Below are 6,742 nucleotides of genomic sequence, written 5' to 3'. Positions count from 1 at the left end.
AATTAAATTAGCTTTTGTTAACAAAAAATTACAATAAGTTCAAAATATAAGCTAAGGAATATTATTTTGAACAATTTTTGATGTGCACCGCAAAGCGGGATTAAATTAAAAAATGAGGATTAAAATAAATTAACTTGTCGAAGGGAAGTCTCGAATGATTTGAGATCACTTTTTTTGAAAAAATTAGTTATGAAGTTTCTAGGTGATTTAGATGGCAATACAATATTATATGGTAAAGTTAATTATCGTTTTCCCCCTATTGATTTGCCATAAATGACTTCATCAGTAATGCTCAGTGATGATACAATTTTCATCCTATATTTTAAAATAATTTTCCAACAGATTGTATAAAAAAACGCCTAGTACTGAAGTTTGAAGGCAGAAAAAATGTGCCTTTTCACCTAATTTGACTTGTAATGTATGGTCAGTATTGTTTCGCGATGTTAATTTCATAATAACAGAAATTTATAATATATAATTATTTAAAAACATGAGATGACTGATTAATCAATGATATCGGACTTAATCACTAATCAGTTCAGTAACACCAGCGTAAATCATGTGAAGCATAACCTCTACATTTTTAAGTTCAGCGTTGTTGTTAGTCTTTTACTTAAGTTGCAAGAATAATTCCTTAATGAAATAGATTTTTTAATTTTCGGGCTATAAGTCTCCTGAATTAACTGCGGGATAAAATATAACTAGTACAGGAAGCACTTACTTAACGGGCTTGTACATGACAGTTCAATCTTAAAATTAAAGTAATATGTGAGGTTGTTTGTCATTTAAAAGCATCGGAACTTTTCACCTTTTTTAATATTTGATCATATTTATGGGTTATGAGTTTTTAATATGATTCTTTGATTGAATATACTAAAATATTATTTTATTATGATTGCTAAATTGACATGGTGCAGTGCTGCCAACACTCAAAAGTGGTTATTTCCCTGAATCAATAAGTAACCTATCACTGATTGTCAGTAACCCAATTCTAGCTATTTGAATCAGTGAAATTTCACTGATTCGGATTTAGAGAGTATCTTCGATTGATTTGAAACTGCGTATACCCATGTATTTTGACTTTCCAATTATAAAAATGATAGTGAAAATATCTCCAAATCTGATTTTCATGGTGAAAACCATGCAAAATCCATAAAAATCATGCTTTTTGTGTTTATCTTAGTAAATGATAAAAGTTTACGAGAAACCTTCAAATAAAAGTTGAAAATCTTTAAAAACATTTTTTTTGTGAAATACATTTTTACTCTAAGTGTAATAGTTTTCAAAGAAACGACGATAAATATGAAAAATTACAGAAATACAACATAATATGTAGCGGTGTACCCCTGTGACTGGTTACAGAAATAATTTCGGTAAAACCCTTACCCCTTTGCAACATCTCGTGCGTGCGGGACCCCTGTAACTAGTCATAGAAATAATGTTGGTCAAACCCCTACCCCTTTGAAATATATCGGGGGGGGGGATACCTGTGTGACTGGTCACAGAAATAATGTTAGTCAAATCCTTATCCCTTTGCAACATCTCTTGGGGGGTGGGAAGGCACCCCTATGACTGGTCACAGAAATAATGTTGGTCGAATCTTTAGCCCTTTGGAACATCTCTTGAGGGGTGGGTAGGCACCCCTATGACTGGTCACAGAAATAATGCTGGTCAAATCCTTTACCCCTTTGCAAAGTGTAGTACACTGAGCAAACTATATCGCATAAATTACAATATATGTCGTAAATCCTGCGCTATATATCGTAATTATCGCATTATAATATCTCCGAATCGTGATATCGTACATTGCAGGTTTTTACATTATATACCGCATGATTGTACAATCTATAACGTAAGAAATGGGGATTCCCATACGTCAGTTATATTTGGCGCTTTTGCTAAATGGTATTAAATAAGTTCTAATTCGTCTACAATAATGTGATTTATTTCGGAGGAAATATATCAGTAAGAACAAATTTGTTGTGTATTTTCTGTTGTTAATTCTGCATGTTTGACCGAAATTTGCTCATTTCAGCGCGACGCAGTCAGACGAGTTCAGACTTATTTTTCTAACTTCAATAAAACTTTTGCCGAAATATGTTTAATCATTAACTGTTGCAGGTCTTACCTGCAGCAAATTTTAAATTTGTTGTGATTGTTTCACATCTGGTACCCTGATTTATAGTTCGAACTGACTCATACTCTACCTTCTTCCTATTTCTGCTAAGGACGCCGTAGAAGACGGCAGCAGCAAAATTTAACTTGATTTTTTTCTGTTTAGTGCATTATAACATTGTGTAAGGCTCCGGGACCTGATTGTACGTTATCATATTGCATTTTCTTGCAATATAGAGGTTTTGCGATAGCATTGTGCGATATCTTTTTCTCCGTGCAGGGGGCGGGAAGACCCCCCTATGACTGGTCACAGAAATAATGTTGGTCAAACCCTTACCCCTTTCGAATATATCATGGGGGCGGGCAGACACCCCTGCGACACCGCTACATATTGTGCTGTATTTCTGTGATTTTTCATATTTATCGTAGTTTTTTTCGAAAACCATTACTCTCAGAGTGAAAATGTATTGTAAATAAAATATATGGTTTTTAAAGATCTACAACTTATATTTTGAGCTTGTTCGTAAATTTCTAATGTTTACTAAAATAAACACAAAAAGCCATGATTTGTATGAGTTATTCATGGGTTCCACCATGAAAATCAAATTTACGGGGATTTTCACTATCATTTTCGTAATAAGCAAGTCAAAATATATGGTTATAAGGGAGCGCCGGTAATGTGGCGCGGCGGTTAATGTGGCGCACCCTCATTTACAGAAATTGATTTAAAGCGAGAGGTATTTACTGTACTGTATATTTTTATGTGTACTGTTTTGTATAGGGAAAAAAAATTTGCTCAATAAAGCTAATCACTCAATTCTTATTATGCAAAGTTATTTTGGGGTGTTATGTGTGTATTTTTAAAGTGGCCAAAAAGTAGTGAAAAAGTACAGTAGCATTTTTCCGGATTAAAAAAACAGATTATAGAAGTTCAAGTTGCACAAAATTCATTAGTAATTATGTATACCCATCATTCACCCAAAATTAATTTCATTGAACTCAGTAAACAACTTTTACTTCCCTTTCCGAAATTGCACTAAGAGCGCGCCACATTAGCCAACCAGGAAGGAGAACTTGGCGCAGGCACACTTTTTGTGAAACCTGTTAATTAACTACTCTAATAGACGTGAATTCAATAATAATCATACGCATAGGGTAGATATGATATTGATTTACGTGCTCTATATTATGTTACTACAGTTTTCAACATATTTCACTTTTAACGGAGCTTTTTATAACATGTGCGCCACATTACCCGCCACCCCCCTACGCAGTTTTAAATTATTTGAAGGTGTGTACTGGTCGGAACTTTATTAACAACAATAAAAATCAAATAAAAAATTTCATGAAGGAATATCATTTAATCAATAAAACCATATCATTCAAATGCAGATATCGACTTCGAAAATGAAAAATTTATTATGGAGACTGCTTCTTAATTTAATTTATTCTTAACAATTAAGTTTACTTTAGAATATTTCTTTTCGAATTTAAAAGCATCCCTGCGCATCCAATATTTCATTATTTATATGCATTATTTTTCCCTCTTCCTAATAATTCCTGGTAAATCGTCAGCTTTTGGAGAGAATCGTTAAACCAACAGCTTTCTTATTTGTAGGTAAGTCAATTTTAAGTTAGTCTTAAGTTAACTAGAAAACATACATTACGACCTTAGGGAACCAAAATAATTTGTTAGAATAACTGTATTCATTTTTGCTACTCATCTCAGCAGATTAACTAAGAATTTAATTAAAATAATGAATTCTTAATTAATGTAACTGATAATAGTGGTTATGTAGAATATAGTTATATTAGTTACAGTAACAGTTAAAAGATACTCCAAGTTATTATAGTTATTCCATCTACTTATATTAGTTTCCTGAGGCCCCAGAGTATTATTCGTAGTTAACTCAAATTGTTTGAATAGTCAACCTAACTAAGCATTTGGTAATCCACAAATAAGAAAGCAGTTAGATTACCTATATTCTCCATAGAAGTAAACTCAGTTAACGATGTATCAGGAATTTTTCTCAGTGCTTCTGCTGTACTTAGGAAAACTTACTTAGGTGACATTTTCATTTAGGTCAACTTTACAATCGCCAGGTATAAAAAAAGAAACTATAATCGCAAAGCTACTTACGTAAGTTTTTTCTCAGTATGATAGGCTCATGACAACCATTATTTTAATTTGTGGATAAATATCCCAATAAAATTGCGTAGGAAATGTATTCTTTATTATCACTCCATGTGTCATGGTCAAAGTTCCCATAAATTTTTTCTCGGATGCTTACATCTGAAATTCTCTATTATAATACATTATTTTTAAATTAATTATTCAATTTTTGAACGACTATAATTTGTAAGCATTTTCAAAAGTTTCAGATTAAATATCGTGGAATTTTAAACAAATTTATATTTGTTCATTTTTCAAATTGTCTAGTTACATATTGGGACATTTCAAATAGTTACGTATCTACAAACTTAAGCTAGAACCTTTGTATGTCTACAGAACCTGCATTATTTTTAAATGATTGATAAACTAGACGCTTGAATTTTAATTTTTAAATCTTTAAATTATCCATTTACGAGTATAAAGATCTTAATTTTAAATTATAGGTACAAACTCGAGCGTTTTAATTCAAACTTTAGTCATTTCTAGTACTAAAAATATAATAACAAATATTTTTTACGTGTATATTTCCATTAAAAAAATGTATGAATGAAATTAATTGTGAAATAATACTCTTTTCACGGTTAGAATTTTTTATGATAAACGCAAATTGAGATATTTGCCTTATGATGAAAACCTGTTATACTAATTTTCATGCAATATGCAAATCCATGATGCATATATAGAATTTCAATGGATTGGAATTTAAGTATGAAGAAATCTTTATGAGATGAAGAATTCTCGTGCACTAATAAACTGTTGAAATGGCATAAAAAGTTGCGAGCAAATAACACCCGAAAAGCGAGCATTAATGTAGGAACTTCAATGAATGTATAAATGAACGCCTAAATGAATGAAAGAATAAACGAATTAATACAACGAAAATTAATATTACTAAATTAAAAATTATATGCAAGAATAGATTCAAGGAGACGATAATTTAAAATATTCTTTTACGGTTGAAACTCTTTATTGTTTCGACTCTTGGACGCTTTATGATCCTCTTTCTTCCTGAAGGCCTGAAGTACAATAGAAGCGGCTCTCACCTTTCTAATTACTAAAATCCTTCGGCGTGTCGAACGGTGCGATTGGTTCTCATAAAATCTGGTACAAAAGAAGCAGGAATGTTTTTCGAGGTAGTCATACTTTTTCTAATTTTTTTTGTAACATTTTTTCGAGTAATTGTTGTTAAGGAAATATGAAAAAAATAGTATAGAGTATAGTGACATAGGTGAATCAATGCATTTTCTAGAGACAGGTTAATGCACATATAATCACTTACCCAGGGATATTAATCATTCATGTTTTTCCTTCTCGGTATCATATTTAGATGGAGTGGAATTTTTCAATTCATCTTTTTATCGACTTACCATAAATTTATAATATTCCATATCATAAAACGTAATACCCTGAACTGTGGCGTTACGTAAAGCAAGCAATTTTAACATTCAACACATAATACTATAAAATAAAAACATATTCAAAAATGGTAGACTTAAATAATTTAAAGGGGTGTGCAAAAAACTCGAAATTTCGAGTTGACTAGAGACGGCATTTTTTCAAGTCCAGTTCGAGTTTATTAAGTGTAATAGAAATCAATCAGTATTTTTTATTTTTCAAACATTTGGGTTACTTGGAGAAAAAGTTACGATTTTTTATTTTCTGCACCTTAGTATTGTAATCATAGGCCCCAAACCTCTCTAGTACTAAATATCATAGGGAAGTCTGGCATTTTTTAGGATTTCGCAGTGTGTCGTACTTTTTTCTCGGGATGGGTAGTGGGGTAAGTGAGGGACGGGGAAGTAAGGAAGGAGAATGTAATTGGAAGAATTGAGGAAAGGAGAAATAAGGCAACTCAGTAAAGGGGAAGTTAGGATCAGTGAGGTATGGGTGTAGGGGAAGCGAGAATAGGGAAAGTAGATGAAGGAGAAGTAATGGGTAGGGGTGGGAAGTGCGATGTAAAGAGCGGTATAGTAGGAGAAGTGAAGGTAAAAAAGGGAGGGAATTTTAGGATGGCTAATTGGTGGATTGAGGGGGAGTAGTGGAGGGAAAGTATGGGGTAGCAATATTTGAATGACTTACTTAACGTTTTAATAAGCCACAAAACCATTTTTGTAGGCAAGCTGCACTTATACTTTAAATAATTTTAAAAAATTTTCTATACATTTGAGCTATTTTGATGAAAAATGTCAATATTTTAAGTTTTGGCCTAAAATTTGTGATTAGAAACCCGAAAACCCCCCTAGTTTCAATTCTCTTGGAATTACCCAATGGGAAATGCCTGAATTGAGGCGTAACTTACATCTGGCGCAGTACTGAGCCAGTGGCCTTACCAACGTCCAGCCAAATCTTGGCGGACCAGTGCTGGCGCAGTACTAGGTGAACCATGCCAACGTCTAGCCAAGACTTGGCGAACGAGTATTGGAGCAGCACTGGAGGAATTGTAGTTCAATTACT

This window comes from Belonocnema kinseyi, chromosome 2, assembly GCF_010883055.1.
Source record: "Belonocnema kinseyi isolate 2016_QV_RU_SX_M_011 chromosome 2, B_treatae_v1, whole genome shotgun sequence".
In the NCBI taxonomy this organism is placed as follows: domain Eukaryota; kingdom Metazoa; phylum Arthropoda; class Insecta; order Hymenoptera; family Cynipidae; genus Belonocnema; species Belonocnema kinseyi.
The sequence above is the reverse complement of the archived record's forward strand: the minus strand, read 5'-3'. Positions refer to the sequence as shown.